Source organism: Pinus tabuliformis, chromosome 6 (assembly GCF_031772625.1).
Source record: "Pinus tabuliformis cultivar Carrire ecotype Pingquan chromosome 6, CPIR1, whole genome shotgun sequence".
NCBI lineage: Eukaryota > Viridiplantae > Streptophyta > Pinopsida > Pinales > Pinaceae > Pinus > Pinus tabuliformis.
Genome location: NC_142292.1, coordinates 76949645 through 76969499, shown reverse-complemented (window position 1 = coordinate 76969499; position 19855 = coordinate 76949645). Strand labels below are relative to the sequence as shown.

Genomic DNA, 19855 nt, shown 5'->3' with positions numbered 1-19855 from the left:
GGGGTTTACATACCTTGGGTTTATGTTATTCCCTTGGGTTTAATATTATTCCCTTGGGTTTATAATCTTTTGGGTTTTTAGTATTAATCCCCTTGGTTTATTAATCCACCAATTTGAAAATCAACCCAAGGACACCATGGTCAACCATGTTTATTTTAGGGTTTACAATATTTATATTAGGGTTTATATACCTTGGGTTTATAATATTAATCACTCGAGTTTAATATTATTCCCTTGGGTTCATAATCCCTTGGAGTTTTAGTATTAATCCCTTTGGTTTATTATTCCCTTGGGGTTATAATATCAATCCCTTGGGTATATTGATATAAGAGTTCAACCACGGTCGACCTTGGTATAACGTCGCATTGCGACAAAGATTGTCTCAATATGAAAATCAACCATGGTCAACCATGTTCATTTAAGGGTTTATAATTTTTATCTTATTGTTTATATAACTTGGGTGTATGTTATTCCCTTGGGTTTATAATACCTTGGGTTTTTAGTATTAATCCCTTGGGTTTATAATATGAATCACGACCAACCATGGTCAACTATAATGATTAATCATGGTCAACCATGTTTTATAAAATAAATCATGGACAACCAAGGCCAATCATGGGCAACCATGGTCCAACGTCCCATTGTGACAAAGATTGTTCAATATGAAAATCAACCTTTGTCAACCATGGTCCAATGTCGCATTTTGACAAAGATTATCTCAATATGAAAATCAACCATGGTCAACTATGGTCAACATTGTTTATTTTAGAGTTTTTAATATTTATCTTATGGTTTAAAAACCTTGGGTTTATAATATTAATCCATTGAGCTTAATATTATTCCCTTGGGTTCATAATCCCTTGGGATTTTAGTATTAATCCTTTGAGTTTATTATTCCCTTGGGTCTATAATATCAACCCCTTGGGTTTATTAATCTAATGGGTTCACATTCCGAGGGTTTATTAATGTAAGGTTTAATATTATTCCCTTGGGTTTAATATTATTTCCTTGGGTTTATAATCACTTGGGTTTTAAGTATTAATCCCTTGGCTTTATTATTCCCTTGGGTTTATAATATCATGGTCAACAAAGGTCAACCATGTTTTGTAAAATCAATCATGCTCATTCGTGGTCAACCATGGTCCAACGTTGCATTGTGACAAAGATTGCCTCAATATGGAAATCAACCATGGTGATCCATGCTCCATCATTGCATTGTGAAAAAGATTGTCTTGATATGAAAATCAATTATGGTCCAATGTCACATTGTGACATTGATTGTCTCAATATCAAAATCGACCATGGTCAACCATGTTTATTTTAAGGTTGATAATATTTATCTAAGGGTTTATATACCTTGGGTTTATAATATTAATTACTTTGGTTTAATATTATTCTGTTGGGTTCATAGCCCCTTGGGGTTTATTATTCCCTTGGGTTTATAATATTAATCCCTAGGGTTTATTAATGTAAGAGTTCATATTCCTAGGGTATAATACTAAAACCTCAAGGGATTATAAACTCAAGGGAATAATATTAACCCAAGTGATAATAAACCTAAGGGATTAATACTAAAAACCCAGAGGATTATAAACCCAAGGGAATAATATTAAACCCTAGAGATTAATATTATAAACCCAAGGTATATAAACCCCAATAGGGTTTATATACCTTGGGTTTATAAACCTTAGGGATTATAAAACCTATGGAATAATATTAAACCCTTAGGTTTAATATACCTTTGGTTTATAATATTGGATTTATATACCTTGTGTTTATAATATTTATCCTTAGGCTATTTAGAGGAAGCAGGATGTGATGGCACGATCTTAGCTGGGATAGTCATCATCCTTCTTCTCTATGCTGACGATATTGTTCTTTTTGCAAGGTGCCCATCTGATCTTGATAAGCAACTCAGGCTTCTTAAGGATTTATGCACTACCATGGGTATGATTGTTAACACTGACAAAACAAAAGTTATGATTATCAAATCCAAGAAGGACACTTACGCTAATTTTATGTATGACTATAATAACTTGGAGGAAGTGTATTCTTACAAGTACCTAGAAATTGATATTCATCACAAGCTCAACTGGAACTAATGATAGCATTGAGAAAATTATTAATGGGGGGTGGAAAGCTTATTTTGGTCTTGAAAATAATTGTAAAATAGCAAACCTCGTAATGTGGGATAAAAAGAAGTTCCTCTTTGAAACTTTAGTCACTCCTGTTATCTTATATGGCTGTGAGGTTTGGGGTTGCAGCATCTCCAAAGAATCATGAAGAAAGATTGAGCAAATCCAGAAGCGTTTTATAACTTATAACCTGAAAATTAAAACTAATACACCCTATCCTATTCTCCTTATAGAAGCAGGTCTTTCCCCTATTGAGAGCCTAGCTATGATTAGGTTTCTGTTGTACAAGCACAAACTCAATAACATAGACAATCATAGACTTCCTAAGCTAGCTTTAAATTCAAGCCAAAACCACCTAAGGCTCAATCGGGGTGGCATAAAGACACAAGGGCCTGGTTAAACTATTGGGAGATCAACGAGAATGATGCATTGCAAAACATAAATAACATTAAAGATATTGTTACTTCTAAGTTCAAAGAAAAAATGTGGTGTAAGAAAGATTTAGCGACTAAAAGAAAATTAAGTTATTATAAGAAGGTCATCAACCCCATCCTAGAAGATCAAAAGTATCTCTTTATTTTAACTAGCTCAAAGAAGAAAATTAATATAACAAAGATTAGAACGAATTCTCATGAACTCCATAGTGAAACAGGTCATTGGGCAGTTCCTAAAACGCCATGGATGGAAAGGATCTGCCATATATGTGAGAATAGGAACATCGAGGATGAAAACCACTTCCTCTTAGAGTGCCCCGCGTACAACCACATTAGATCTCAGTTTCACAATCTTTGTTACAACACTGACCTTCCTAGCCTTTTACAATGTCAAAATTATAGTCAGCTCGGGAGGCTTCTTTCCAAGATTTTTGAGCATAGGAATAAAATCTTAAATCAAAATAAATAATTTGTTTCTTTAGGTCCGATAGACCAATGTTTGGTCTCAGCAGATGTTAACCATCATCATCGTCATCATTAATATTATTCCCTTGGGTTTATAATCCCTTGAGTTTCTATTTATTGGTTTATAATTTCTAATTTTAATCCCTTGGATTTATAATATTAGTATTATTAATTAATATTATTAATTGATACTACTATTATTATTACTATAAATTAATATTAATATTCGTGCTAATATTAATCCTTTGACTGGGTATTAGTTTGTTTTTGACCAAAAATTTATGACACTTGTCCATAGTTTAACATTAAGAATTCAATTTTTATTTTTATTTATTATTATTGAAATTTATTTATTTGTAAGGTGATTGGTTGAGGTCTTATTATGGGTTGTTTGGTAACTTCCATTTCTATTAGTTACTATTTTTTTTGTTTTGAGTTTTATTTCATTTTTATTTAACTTTTTGATTATTATTATTTCTATTTTCATGAATTATAATTTTTTAAGGTTGCCCACATATGGTCTCAATTCCCCATCACTAGCCACACCTCCAATCTTCTTGACTTATTAAGCGAGCCCAACTATAACGATCTTGTAACACTTCTTTCTTTGCTCAATCACATAAACAAGATTTTGAAGAATGACAATTATACACCTTTTTTTTGAGGTCCGGTAGACCACATTGGCCTTAGTAGACGTTAATCATTATCATCATCATTATTATATTAAAAATATATTTTAATAAATTTAATTATAGACAATTATACATATTAATAATAATAAAAAAGCGTAAATCCATATAGATATCTATATGCATTTTAATATAAACAATATTAGTTAATCATATATATATATATATATATTTTAATTTTTGGTGATTTACATTCAACAATATAATATTTTATTTTGTGATAAAATCTGTATTTATCACTAACTACTGACCCTTGTTAAATATTAATTTATATTACATTATTTAAAATTAAATAATAATAATTATTTATAAATAACATTTATTTTTATAAATAAATATTAAATTTTTATTTATTTTAAAAAATAACATTTAATATTAAATAATAATAATATTTTTATTGTGATAATTTTTTTATTATTATATATTTATTAATATATACAAATGAAGCCTTCAATTATATCAACCACTTTAATATATTAATATAATTACATATACCATATTATATTAATATAGTTATGATAGTTTAATCTTTGGCTCTTCTGGGGCATCTGCAACTCTTCTGCGGCTAGATTTTTGGCTAGATCTATGGCAATGATTAAAGTTCACTGACGTAGTTTTCACGAGGGTAGGGACATCTGACTTACACTTATATAGATTTGCAGCTCTTCTGCCCGCTCTTCTGATCTGCGGCACTTTTGATCTGTGGCTCTACACAAATCAAATCCAGTGATATACACCTTATAATATGTGGCTCTTTTGCCCGCTAGATTTTAATTTTGATCTGCAAGTCGGCTAGATCTTCAGCTAGATCTTGGGCCTTCTGCGGTTAGATCAGAATTTGAATGGGTTTATTATTTACTTCATCCGCGGTAAAGGTTTGGGAATAAAGGTTCCGTGGCACTTCACTTGCGGCACTTTTGATTTGCGGCTCTTTTGCCCGCTCTTCTCATCTGCGGCCAGATCTTCAGCTAGATCTTGGGCCTTTTGCGATCTGCTGCTAGATTTGCGACTAGATCTTGGGCCTTCTGCGGTTAGATCTGCAACTCTTCATCGATTGGGCATTTTCTTTAGATGGCTCCCAGCTTCGCAAAAATAATTGCTGGCTCAGTCCCGTCCACCTCCGGGGGCAAGCTCCTGCCCATATCGTCAGTGAAGTCTCAGCTCCCACCTTCTAGGTGGTCCAGGGTTCACTCGATGAGGCTTTGAAGTTCTCTGAAAGTGCCATAATCTGCTGATTCAATGGTTTTTGGCCGCGGCTGACAGCTCTCCACAATTGGATCTTGGAGATATGGAAGCCTCTAATTCCTAATACAATTAATATATACCCCTGTGCTAGGGGTTTCTTTATAGTAGATTTTGAAAACCTTGAACGCAGACAATGTATTCTAGATTCCAGCCCTTGGTTTTGGGAAAAATCAGGGCTATTCATGAAGCCATGGAACCCATCATTCGATCCCTCAACAACAGTGATAACCTCAGCACCAGTTTGGGTGAGATTACCAAACCTACCCTTGCATCTCTGGAATTTCTCTTCACTAAAAGCCATTGGAAATGCAATTGGGAAATTTTACTGCAGGTGCCCAGAAACAAAGGAATATGCTAGAACCACCTATGCATGCATATGTGTGGAAATGGACTTCAGCTCCGGATTCCCAGCTGAAATACACCTAACAAGTAAAGACTATGTGTGGAATCAGAAATTCGATTATGAAAGTGTCATCTTCAGATGTCGATCCTGCTTTGAGACAGACCACCAAGCCAAAAATTGCCCCAAAGCCTCCCAGAATAATTCTGCTAGAAAAAATCACTACAGATCTACATGGTGGGAAGGAGCACAAAAGAACACTACACTGTCATCAAAGAAGAACACTCTCGAGAAAACTCTGAATCACAAGAAATCAGGTAAGAAAGAAACAAGTCTCAAGAGAAGCAGGGGGAAAGCTCCGCCCAACAACAAAAGAGTGAACTCGACAACTCCTCAAGCATCAACAATTATGAAGATTCGAATACCGCATAAAATAAATCTTCATTTAACAGCAAAGCAGATCTCCTAAACCAAACTTCTTCTCCGACTATCTTCAAAACGATGAACACAATAGATCGCGAAGCTAAGACACTAATGTCCCAAGAACCAGAAGAGATGAAGGAGATGCAAGATAAAGAAAGTTGGAAAACCGTAAAGGAAAAAAAGAAGCTATAACACCAATCTCACCAAGAAAAACAAAGAGCGAGACAATTAGAAACTAAGAAAATTATAAATCCGATAAACCACTTTGGTCTCAATAGATGTCAAAATCAATATATACATAGCATTGGAAAGTCACTGTTTAGTTATTGTGTTTGGCCAAAGAATCTTTGGCACGATACTCCATATAGATCCGTCGTCTAGATTTACCATCCATGTTGCCTGAGCTTGATTACCGAGTGTTGCAATGGAACAGCTCTGAAATTAACATGAAATGTACCGTGTTCATTCATTCGTGGGGTAGACCAACCAGCTCTGCCAATGGTTAATTTACCGTCTCCACTATTAGGAAACCATGGGACCAAAATCGCATTATCTCTGAAAACAATACTTGACATCAGAGCTACTAACACTGCTGCAGCTGTTCTTAAGCCTTCTCCCAATGCTAACCATCACACTCCTCAAGATGTCACAGAGCTTTGTAAGCAGGGCCGATTAACGGAGGCTCTGCATATCTTGCGTTTCATCGACGATTATCGATACATAGATGATTCTGTTTATGATTGTCTCTTGCAGGGCTGTCTGAACAATAAGACCTTGCCAGAAGCCAAGCTGGTTCACGCCCACATGATCCAAACTGCCCTTGAATGCACTGAGGTATCTTTAGGAAACAAGATCCTAAGTATATATGCCAAGTGCAGGATCTTGGTGGACGCTTACCGAGTTTTTCTTGAAATCCCTGAACGAAATGTTGTGTCTTGGACTACCATGATTGCAGCTTACTCGCGCCATGGATATGCTCAAGAAGCCTTGGATTTGTTTAAAGAAATGCAGATATTAGGCATCAAACCCAATCAATTCACCTTTGCTAGTGTTATCCCGGCTTGTACTGATTTGGGAACTCTCAAGGAGGTCCATGAAGGAATAATTGCAAATGGGTTTAACCTGAATGTGTTTGTGGGTAATGCTCTCGTAGACATGTATGCGAAATGCGGCAGTTTGGTAAATGCGCGCAAAGTGTTTGACGAAATGCCTCACCGTGATGTGGTGTCTTGGACATCCATGTTTGCGGGATATGCACACAATGGGCATGTTGAGGAGGCTCTGGAGCTCTTTCAGATGATGCCTCAGAAAAATGTAATCTCATGGAATGCAATGATTTCTGGATACGCACAGAGCGGATGCCATGACGAGGCTCTGAAGCTTTTCTGGGAAATGCCAGAACGAGATGTAGTCTCATGGAATTCTATGATTTCAGGGTATGCACAGAACGGGTGTGTAGAGGCGGCCTTGAATTTTTATCAACAAATGCAGGTAGCGGGTTTAAACCCAAATTCGAAAACCTTTGCCAGTGTTATTCCGGCATGTGCTAACTTGGGATTTCTGGAACAGGGCAGGAAAATCCATGAAGAAGTGATCAGGAATGGATTCCAATGTGATCTTGTGGTAGCCAATGCTCTTGTAGACATGTATGGGAAATGTGGGAGCATAGACGATGCTCGAAATGTGTTTGATAGAATGCCTCAACGAGATGTAATCTCATGGAATGCTATGATCGCAGGATATGCACAGAGTGGACATATTAATGAGGCTTTGAAGTTCTTTCAGGAGATGCCTGAACAAAATGTGGTGTCATGGACGGCAATGATTTCAGGATATGCACAGAATGGGTACTGTGAGGAGGCGTTGAAACTTTTTCATGAAATGCAACTGGTAGGTGTGAAACCAAATTCAAACACCTTTGCGAGTGTTCTTTCGGCATGTGCCAACTTGGCAGCTTTGGAACAGGGCATTGAGATACATGATGAAGTAATTAGAAATGGATTCCAATCTGATATCTTCGTAAGAAATGCCCTTATAGATATGTATTCAAAGTGTGGGGATATTTGGAAGGCACGAAATTTATTTGCGGAAATCTCCCAACGGTGTGTGGTCTCGTGGAATGCAATGATTTCTGCATATGCTATGCATGGTTATGGCAAGGAAGCCCTTAAACTCTTTGATGAAATGAAGCAATCTAACATAAATCCGAATCATATTACATTTGTTGGCGTTTTGTCTGCATGTTGCCATGCAGGACTAGTGGCCGAGGGTTGGCGCTACTTTGAATGCATGACCCAATTTTATCATATTACACCTACAATGGAGCACTATAGTTGCATGGTTGACCTTCTTGGCCGCAGTGGAAGCCTAGATGAGGCACAAAATTTCATAAATAAAATGCCTGTAAAACCAGATGTAAATGTATGGAGGTCTTTACTTGGTGCATGTAGAATCCATAACAATATAGAGCTAGGAGAATATGTAGCAGAACGCCTTTTTGAGTTGGATCCAGAAAATGCAGCCCCTTATGTGTTACTGTCAAACATTTATGCCACAGCTAGAAGGTGGGATAAAATTGAAATAGTGCGGAAAATGATGAAAGGAAGGAGCATGAAAAAGAAGCCTGGAGGAAGTTGGATTGAGATCAATAAGCAAGTAAATGCTTTCCTTGTAGGAGACAGATCACACCCACAAACTGAAGAAATTTATGCAGAGTTAGAAAGATTATCTGGGCAGATGAGGATGGCAGGTTATGTTCCTGACACAAGATTTGCACTGACTGATGTAGAAGAAGAGCAGAAGGCACAAATTATTTGCCACCATAGTGAGAAACTGGCAATTGCATTTGGGCTTATAAACACCTCCCCTGGGACAACGATCCGGGTTATAAAAAACCTTCGAGTGTGTGGTGACTGCCACTCTGCTACCAAGTTCATCTCCAAGATTGTTGAACGGGAAATTATTGTGAGGGACAATAGTCGCTTTCATCATTTCAGCGATGGGCAGTGCTCTTGCGGGGATTATTGGTGATGTCAAATGAAAAATACAGGCATTATTTTTTATAACGAGTGAAAAAACCGATAAACTTAGTCATATTGAAATTGAAGATGGGCCGTGCGCTTGCGGGGATTATTACTGATACCACGTGGAAATGGTGAATACTGATAAACTGTCATATGAAATACAACATTAACTTAGTCAGCTGAGCCGTCATTGGCAACCTCGCATTGGTATTCAGAGAGGAGGTATTGACTTGATTTATGTTTTCGTTCTAGACTAGTCGAATCCTTGTGTAGAATAATCGTCTTTAACAGAGCTATGATGCCCCTGCTGAACTGATAGAACATAAATAATGTTTTTATACTGCATATAATGATCAAGTATAACAACTTTGACTTTCCATCTGTATATACTTGTCCTTGGCATCTTTTCTAATTCCCGTTGATTGAATTTGAAAGTTTGAATGGAATGCAGAAGCTAGGTTATCCATGTTGCATATATGATGGCATGGAGATGTGATGTTTTTGCCATTTTCTGATAGGAAGGAAGCTTCATAAAAGTCACCGCAGCTGAGTAGAGCTTCAAGAAGTACAAAACCAGGAAATGGTGACATGTAATACCTGTGCAATATACAGCTTTTGTGGCTTCTCCATTCATACTTCTGAAGGAGGATACAGAAGACCTGGAAATCTCTGCCATATGTTTGCAAAATTCTGCGAAAGAAGCAAAATCTACCTCATTTTTTGAATAACAAAGTTCAAATTCCTGTTTGGACTAGGCACCTGAACGCAAAGATGCAATCCATTGTGCTCTAGAAGGAAGCTTGCCTATTTGAGGTAATCTTACCAATCTTTCTATGAACCTTGCCATTTTTATGATCTACTACTTATGCTTTTGATCATTTAGGGTTTTACCTTGGAATTTACCAGGAGGTTTTGTTTAGAGATTTTCTTATTAGTTACTATTAAAGTTAGCGGGCTATATCTATCACTTCCAAAGTCATATGCATCCAATGGATAGTGAGCTATCATTTCCAATGTTATATGCATCCAATAGATAGTGAACTATCATTTGCAAAGTTATAGGCATCCAATAGATAGTGATTTATAACCCTGACAGATACAATCTGAAGTTTTTGGAGGCTTTTATGAAGAAGGTATCGCTAAGCAAATTTTGCCTGTTTATCATTTCATTAAGATTTACTGCCATGCCTCCTGTTACAAGATGATGTAAAATTGTAAACAGATAAACGTCTTATGGTTAATTATTCTAAAATGTTTATATATGTGTGTCTGTAAGCATGCAGGTGCACGAGAGCCTGCCACAAGTGTGCACGCTTCATTTCTTGGAAAGCTACTAGTTGAATTTTAAATTATTAATTAGTATTTTTTAATAAAATCCTTGTAATGGAGATGTAGTTAACTCTGTTCAATATTCTCCTTCAATTATCTGGGTAATGAAAAAGCTTTTGAGTCTTGACCATTTACCAATTCCTGTAGTCATTTGAACATGGACAAACATTTGAATTCGAGAGCTCTAATATGCCTACGCGGGTTGCATGGCTCCTTTTGGTATGTAGTATGTACAGATTATCGAAGTAAGGTATGGACATCAGAGCTTGTATAACTTTTGCAGGGTTCAGGCTCTAGAGCTCTAGTTAGAGATTTTTGTTCTCTGATGAAGGAGGTGAAGACAGATTATTCCCTGAATTCTAATGCTCGCATTTCGGAACCAAAAACACACTCTTCCTCGAAATTGTCCAACTTTACTGACATATAATTTTCTGATGATAGTTAGGTTCTAGTTAACTGTATCTTTTATAATTTTTCTTATAATCAATAATTGTTCAAAGAAAATTTGGTTAGTCTAGGGTGAGCTTTACTAAAGTGTTGCCATTACATTTGATCTTTAATATTATATATGATAGAGGTTAACCATTTCACCTAGTTTCTGCTGGCTTTGCTTTCAGAATAAGTATCTTCTAAAGGCACATTCTCTGATGACAATAGATATATGTTGTCAGTTCTTGGAATATTCCTATTGACAACAATTCATGCTATATCTCTGATGTCGGGGTACCAATGTTGAAACTAGGTAAGAAGCATTAAGAAAGAAATAGTTCAATTTCAAAATCAACAATTCAAGAAATATTATGAAAAATTCATCGCCTCAATACGAAAGAGAGATTTAGTAGCCCAGACGCTTCCATCAGGTTACAAGGTACAACTCTGACTAGCATTGTCTATGTTTTTCTGAGGTCTATGGTTTAATCCATTGCAGAAGTATTATCACAATATCCCAAACACATCGAATTTTCAGAATTAGTGTTGATGCTTGGATGGTTTGAGTGGCCATAACATGTTTGAATTCAACATAATTTGTCAATCCATTGTTTTCTTTGTTCAGTTTTATATAAATGGCCTTTTTTATTTTAATACGTAGATAAATATTAAATCATAACAATTTCATGTGCGTACATTTCAGAATTTTGGGACTGATTTATCCGTTTCTTTTCATTATTTTTTGCAATATCATTTAAACTGTTTATCTCACAGGTCAATGAGCAAAGCTCTATCGCATAGCCCACTTTGGCAGGTTGGTGCAGACTCACCTTGTAGTTGAGGCAACTACAATGCAATCAAACTGCACTTTAAGAAAGTTGAGGACCCTGTGTTTTTGATGAGAACAGGTGCATTTGCTTTACCAAATGGAGCCATGTCTGATGTCATTTTCTGGTGCCTTTCCTCTGCAAGCAGTCTTGGTTTCAAATGATTGTTATGAATCTTTGTGTCTATTTCATCAATATGATGTCAACCTAATGTCCATTGAACGATATTTTTATATGAATACTTATAATGGTTGCCTGAATAAACTGAACTTGCACTAGGATGTAAAGGGGTTTTCAAACATTGAGTTGTTAGAATAATTCCCTCGTACATAAATGTATTGACCTTCACTGGCTTGCTTCATTTTCTATTTTCTACATAACCCTAAATTTTATGTTCTTGTAGTAGAGATAATACCGAAACTTATTTTTCAAACATAATCATATATATATTAGCCACAGAAAAGAAATCATAATTTCACTATGTATGTCATATTGAAATTACATTCTTTATTATACCCTGTGAGATAGCTCTATTTTTGAAGATGCGCAAAACCTGGCCAGACTAGGCTGAAATCCAAAATAAAACCTTCTATGGCTAGCTATCATAATCTCTGCCTTCTTGATACCAAGAAGGTGCAGAATATACAGGTCTGAGATATAGTCTCAACCATAGAAAACAGCATCAAGAGCCCACATTCCAGATTATGCATAAAATAAAAGTCTACCAACCAGAATGTTTGAAAAACCCTAACTATGACTCCTCAGAAATAATAATAAAGAGAAATAACTAAAGGAAAGGGATATGGAAATATTCCAAGGAGTGTCCATCTCCTCCCAGATATACCATCTACCAGCATCAAGAAAGAGACCAGACTTCGACAAATCATTAGCCAACTGATTCCTTTCCCTGTAAGTATGCTGAAAAGTGATAGCATTAAAAACATCCTTGATTAAGGAAGCCTCCTCAAAGATGGGCCTCATAGTGAAGTTCTCCAAAGGGAAAAGCTCCTGCATCCATTTTGATCACCTGCTGGGAATCACCAAAGATTTGAATCTTGTTTACCCCTTTTGCTGCAGCTAGCACAAGACTAAGCGCCAAAGGCATGAGCTCTACATAATTTTTTGTGCCCCTCTGCAATCCAGCCTTGAATTTCAACACATGTCCATCACTAATGAATAGCACCTCTTTTGTTCCACAGAACTTAATCTCACCTTGGGCTGCTCCATCAAAGTATGCCCATGCTCCGGATTTGTCAATCACTTTCTCCACAATCTGTCTGGGCACCTTCTCCTTGCTTTCCTGCTTGAAACTTTTGAGAGTGTTCCAACTGTCCATAGCACACTGTATAGGCATCACAAATCTATCCTTAAATAAGACGGCATTTCTTGCCAGCCAAGTACCCTATATCAGCAAAAGAGGCAAAGTTCTATAAGGTTTTTATTCTGGGATTCCCACACCATCACATAAGGCATTCTTCCACAGACTGACTGCCCTGTACAGTTTTTAGACCTGTTATAAACTCCACTTCCTTCCACTCCTATGTACTCTATAAACAGTAAACAAATAAGTGATCAAATAGACTCACAGTCTAGCTTTGCACAAACATCATCTACTTGGGTCATATCTTTCTCTTTTTGTGAGTTTTCTAGGTGAGGACTTTTCTACTCCACACAAACCACATGGAAATCCGGTCTTTTAAAGAACACTTAAATTTCCACACTCTACTCCACCACCGGCTAGAATCTCTATTCCTGGACCCATCACACGAAGCCCTATATCCAAGCTTTGAGAAGAGTATCCTTGTACTGGATTCTTTGACCAGATCATTTCATCAGCATTATCCATCATTCTTACATGACTCATTGTTAGTTTTTCTATGCATTGATCCCACTTCATAGCAGAATCCCCAGTCAGGCCTGACACTGTTCACTCTTCCACTCTTGTTCTAGATTATAGTGTTTTACAAATCTGCAACTTGGCTTGAGTAAAACATATTTCTTCCTCAACAAAAGGGTCTAATCCTCGTGCAGCCTATAATCATTACCATCTCCCTCTGAGAGGGTCCTCACCCAACCTCACATTCTGCCTGTTCCCCACTCTCCAAACCTTCCAGGAACCAATTAAAGGAAACGTTAGAACTGTGGCATTCCAAATGATAGGGGTATTTTTGAAGGATTTCAAAGAACTATATACCCATGATTCCATTGATAGGTGACCAAGATACTATTGATAGACATCCTAACACCAGAAACCCTTTTTAGCAATGAGCACCCAATCATTCTTTGCTGCTGGCACTTTTGCAAACATATGGAGAGTTTTTAATCCCCACACCCTCACCTCCTTTGGAACTAGTTTTTACGATTTGGCTTGAGCAATGTTTTTTTGGTCTTTGTCAACTCCCTCCCTCTCTTTATTGGAGGACACAATCCAACACAAGGGAGGCTTACTTGGTAGGTTTAGGGATCAAGAAACCCAAGGGTCTTAAGAGAAATGCCCCTTAAGGATCCTACAATGTAAGCCCACTGGATGAAGGTATAACAAATTAGGGTTTGAGTTGGATGGAGTAAATTTCAGATTTGGGTTCAAGGGGAGCTATGAGTCAATCTAAAGTCTATGGTTGGCCTGAGTCTCAATAATTTTCTTGAACACACTAAATCAATAAAACACTGAAGGCTACTATCAATTGCGATTTTGAACTTGAGAATTGTAGCAAAACAATAGTTTATAACATCAACAAATTTAGCTATGAAAATAGTGATTAAGCAATGAGAAATAAATGGTAAATTAGAGAGTAAACTAAGGACAAAATCACAACAAATTTTGATAGTTGATAAAGCATATAATGAGTGAAATATTGACATCGACCCTAGAAAATCGCTGAAAATTCCTGAAAAATTCAATTTTCCTTCTCTAGTGCACTTTTAAACAATGTTTAATCCTAGGGCATACTTCAACAATTCATTAAATATTGAAAATACAAGATGTTGCCATGATTTAACACTAATGTACCATACAATATAAAGAAATATTTTAAAAGAATGGAACAAATGAGATAGACTAGTGCCTTCTCAATCTAGGGCATATGGAGTTTAGGATACAAATAATCTCAGGTTTCTTTGGAGTGATTCTATATCCAAACAAACTAAAACAAATAAACTAACTTACCTTAGGGTTTACGATTTAGTTTTTCAAATTTCAAGATGATTAAGGGAATTAAAAACCCACGTCTATTCCTCAGATGCTTGAAAGTTTAACTCAACAAAGGACAATGAAGCAAATTCCAAATAAACTAACTTAGTACAAGAATGTTATTCTCATGAAACATAATACCAAGATAAAGCAAATAAACTAATTTACACCACTATACAACATCTAAGATCCATTGTAAGCATCTGTGAAAAAAAGATCATGTTATATGGTAATTCCATTTAAGAGAAAGTTGTTCAACCAAACCTCCATAGTGTACAAAAGAGAGAAATCACAAATCAAGAGAAGTTATGATCCAAGTGTGACAATGATCCAATTAACAAATTGACTTCTCTATTTACACTAGGATAACCAAGTCAATTTAACCCTAATTTGCCCCAAGAGCTCCTAAAAACAATTATCCATGATACAAGGTGGATAGGTTATCAAGATAACCCCCAAAGATATCCAAAATAATGAAATAACACAAAAATAAGCCTCAATTAACCCACATGTGTGAGTATAAAAGCCTTCAAGGGTGACCTCAACTTCCAAAATTCACATCTCCATGAAAAGGTGCAAGAGATGACCTAAGGGGTTTGTTTCATCCCATAAGTCATGTCTCTTCATCAAAATGGTGCCTCATCACCAAAGAAAATCCTCTCAAGACCAATGTCATCCTATAGAAAGCCCATGCCATCATTAATGCATAAAAAAGGGTGACATCATCATGCTAGGGCATGACATTACTGGGGTAGAAGGTGTGAAATCCCCTCCAAAGGAGTACCAAGCCATCATCATCCTTAATCATCCCCAAAAGAAAAGCATCGTCCATAAATAACGTACAATGCTAGTGTGGGAGCGCCTTGTTGAACCCTGGGTACACCTAATTTCAAAGCAATGCCCTAGCCTAGATCACCAACATCCAAGGTCTTCAGGCAAAGGGGGTCCCATCAACTATGCTAAGTCATCCTCAAGGTCAACACCCCTTAAAAGGTTTCCATTGTTCTTGTTAAGGTGCCCTGTGTCATCGTCAAAGTGGTTGGATATCATCCATGAAGAGCTGGAGAAGCACCATCTCATCCCTTAACAGATCTTGGTTACACTTGGAAGAATCATCTAACACACTTAAGGAATCAAATAAGATCAAAATAATGGGTACAAGAACCATAGGAGCATCAAGGTGGACCACATTCAATGTTAGATCCATTAAAGTACTTCACACAAGTATTATATTCAAATGTTTTATGAGCTTATGATTGTATACGAGTTACCATACTTAGGTATGGGAGGGTTATTATTGAAATTTGGGGCAACTTTAGGATGAATTTCTCCAAGGGAATCCCATTTACCCTAAAGAGAAACCATCTTGCCCCAAAAAGAAAATTCATTTTGATTAATGGGGAAATTATTATTTTGATATTATTAGCACTCCTCTCATTATTATGTGATGTGACAACTTTATTGGGTAAACATTTATGTCGGCTTCAAAATCTGAATATATGTATTCCCTCCAAATTTGCATGTCGACCTCATAAAATAGTCAAGTCGTCCTGTTAGGTCTCTATAATACTAGTGTAGCCCCCTTATTGTTATTATTAGTGTATCCTCCTTATTATTATTGTTAGTGTAGCTCCCTATTGTTATTGTTGTGCCCATGTAGTCCCCATATTGTTATTGTTGTGCCCCATAGAAGTCCACTATTGTTTTTTTTTATTTTGCGTAAATACTAATTCTATTAAAAGAGAGAAAATTTATGTACAATGAGGTCGAGACCTCAGAGGAGGCAGATGCTAGCCCTCAGCCAGATATTCAGAGATATACATTTCATGCTTTCTGCTGATTTCACATTGCAGACTTCAAAAGATTTTGTTTGGACCATGACCCCCTGAGATATTTCTATTCAGCATCTAACATGGCAAAGCTAACATCTTTAGAAATTTTACTAAGATGCATACTGTCATGCCCGCCATTAATCAAAAAGACAAAAAGGTACCCATCAAACCCACAGTTGTAACAGTAAACAGAGAGCAGGTTGGCTAGTGCCACGAGCTTGAACAAGAACATAAACCAGACATAGGACCATAGACTTGGAAACGAAGACACATAGTCAAAATTACACAGAGCAGAGGCAAGAATGCCACCCGTCGGTGAAGAGCCGGCCTTAGTCTGCATGCTGCGGAGAGTCAGGTGTGTCCCTATCCACCTGGCTGGAAGAAGCGACCCAGGTGACGAAGCCATTGTCATCATTTCCTTCAATGCCGCCTTCAGGAGTAGTCACCAGATTGAGAATGCAGCCTGCACGCTGAGACGGCCCACAGGCCAGAATCTCGTTCTGAGTTGGGTCGACCGGATGCTGAGGCTCTTCAGAAACAGGGGTGTCCTCCTGCATATTGTCCGCGTTAGACACCACCCCGGCCATTTCCCCTTGAAGAACGCTGTCTTCCTGAGATTGAGAGGAAGTAGCGTGAGCCGAGCTGATAGGATTACTCTCTTCCTCAGCGAGAATAACTGTGATGCTTGCCGTCAATACAGGCCTGTTGAGCCTACTGTGGAATGTGAACCTGGTAGTCTGAAAAGAATTGTGCGGAAGAGACCCAGCTTGACCCGGGGCGGAGAAGAAGGGGAGGCTGAGGCAATGGGAATGACATTCTGCGAAGCAGGTCGAGAGGTTTTACCTCTATTCCCAGTGTTGCTTCCTCTGCGCGGGATTCCTCGACGGCGAGGCATGCTTAGGATAACAGGCTGACTGAGAAAGGGGTTGAGGCGGAGCAGACGGGTGAGAATTTGAGCGCAGAGGAGCCCAATAACATCAAAAGACCAGGCGAGCTTCCAAATACGATGAGCCAGGCAAGGGTGCGGGAAGAATTCCGAGCGGAGGTGAAATAAACCAGTGACAATGGCGTGAATTAAAAACGAAGCCATACATAAAATCTTACCTAAATGCTCTTGAACCAGGCGCTCATAAATGCCGAACTGTGTGACCAACATACCGTTCTGCAGCGGAGTCAATTCGCGTGCCTTTGAAGGTGTCTGCCAGCCCGAGGCGCATGCGATGGGGGCCGTCCGCCAGCCAGGTGCAAGGCCAGCTGCCTGCTCTGTGTGGCTCCTCATTAATATCATTGAATGCCACCCGCATCCGGGTAGAAGTCCACTATTGTTATTGTTATGCTCTTACATTATTATTGTTATATAGGCTCTAATTATATTGTGACCCCTTAGACTCCTATATATACCAAGAAGGTATTGTCATTTGTTTCATCTAAGAATTGTTCATTTATGTGATGTAAAGGAGGTTTTGTTGAAGAATCTAGGGAAATTAGAGTTAATGAGTTTCTTCTAGTCATGATAACTATTTGTTAGGTGTTTCTAACTTTTCTTCTTATTCCAATCTTCAGTTGTTATTATTAGGGTGTGTCTTCTTTTAGTTCATCAAATAGCTACCAGAACAAAGACACAAGAAGACAAGGTGTTGGCTCTCTGCCAGGGCCAAAACCTCTCACTCTTTGAGCTTAGGGTAGATATGTATGCCAATATTCCTAATCTTCAGTTATTGAGAATGTTCTTATGATAGTGACTTATATGACAATGATGTGACTTTGATTCTTATGATAGTGGCTTATATGAAAATGATGCGATTTTGATACTTATGACTGTGACCTATATGAATGTGACTTATGATGTATGGCAGTGATATTATGACAAGTAATGTAATGACTTATGACAATGATGTTCGACAATGATGAACAAAATACTTGGCAAAGATATGGACTACTTGTGACGATATATGAAGGCAACCGTATGATATCTTCTATTAATCACTAGAGAGGATTCGTGAAAGGCCTTTGGATGTCTTTTTGATATACTTGTTTTCTACCATCTCATGAGGATCTTGTGTGATCCACAGTTGGCCTTAGGAGGTCTAATGTGTTTGATGTTGAAAGACTTATGTCTCACTCTTATTGTACATTGTATTTTAGCTGAACATTTGATGAATTCATAAGAAAAAGAAGAATTGATTTTTGGGTTCTCCCCATGTTAAAATTGGCAACTAGGGCCAAATTCCACCTTAGGATAGCTCATATGATGGAGATGATTATTGCATTGGATTCCTCTTTCGAAGAGGTACAATTTTGATATAAAGATCATCTCATTATGACAAGCAGAAATGGAATTATGAATTTATTCTTCTTATGGTCAAATTGTCAAGGTCGACTCCAGTCAAATGTAGGCTCATGAAGCCCAATAGATGTGTCTCTTCACCGTCAACAAAGTGTATAAATAGGAGAGACCTTTTCCTCATTTGGACATCATCTCATCACATCTTCTTCTCTCTCTTGATTGGGTCGTACAACATTGAAGGCTTCTCTCTTTTCTTCGCACGTGTGGCAACTCTCTCTCTCTCTCCTTCGCACGTGTGGCAGGAGGCCGAGTTTTTCTGGGTAGAACAGATCACAGATTTAAGGGCATTGACCAGTGTTGACCAGGGGTGATTTGAATAGCGTTGACCTCACTTCTTGTGCTAGAAATTTGATTTTTGGAGGCCACGTTTATTGTCACATAACTTGAGGTGTTTGGGGATAGTTTGACCAACGTTGACTTTAGATTTGACTTCTGTTTTGATTGCAGAAAATTGTAGCAGACTCTATCTCTCCTTTGATTGGGTTTGATTGAAGTTTTTGGGCTGACTTTGACTCTCTTGGAAGGCCTAATTGGACTTCTGTTTTGGAGGATGTTTTGGGACAACTTTGACCATCGTTGACTTTCTGGTTAGGGCTGATTTGGCAGATCTATTTTGGGCTTATATTTGTACACACTCTCTCTGCTGAACTATTGAAGAATAATAAGAAGATTTGATCAAAGGGTTTCCCCACATTGGAGTTTGTCCCTAGCATCCACCACATCTTGTGTCCTCTTGTCTTGGCTTGTTTTATGCATTTGATTTTATGTTCTATCTACATTTACTATCAATGTTTATAAGTTAATGTGATTGCTACTAAATATAATTGGAAATTGTCATTGGGCTGCTAAAGGAACATTGAAATAAATTGTCTTAAGCATAGAACATACCATTGTTATCTAAAATTAACATGGTATTAGAGTTGAGGTGAAGACAAAGCCCAAGCAAGAGTGAAGCAAAACAATTACTAAGGAAAGCTATTGGACAAGGACTTGGAACTAGACCCAATTACGACTACATATTTCTTCAAATCCAAGGACAAGCTCAAGGACAAATCTGACTGTCATGCATGGAAGATGATTTTGGATTTGACTTTGGAAGAGAATGATGCCAATAACCGAGCCTCCTTCAAGTGCATCCATTGTTATT

At 37.4% G+C, this 19855-nt stretch overlaps 1 pseudogene across 6 annotated transcripts; it reads left to right on the top strand.

Annotated features, from left to right (window-relative positions):
• The first annotated feature begins 6075 nt into the window (after positions 1–6075).
• Positions 6076–11700, top strand: LOC149257337 (pentatricopeptide repeat-containing protein At1g08070, chloroplastic pseudogene; annotated as a pseudogene). 6 transcript variants are annotated; one of them, XR_016256710.1, is made up of 3 exons: positions 6076–8976; positions 9273–9567; positions 11287–11700. The product of XR_016256710.1 is annotated as a pentatricopeptide repeat-containing protein At1g08070, chloroplastic pseudogene, transcript variant X6 (transcript). The 6 variants fall into 6 exon arrangements; XR_016256709.1 differs by having other exon boundaries at positions 10826–11700; XR_016256707.1 differs by having other exon boundaries at positions 10031–11700.
• The last annotated feature ends 8155 nt before the right edge of the window (positions 11701–19855 follow it).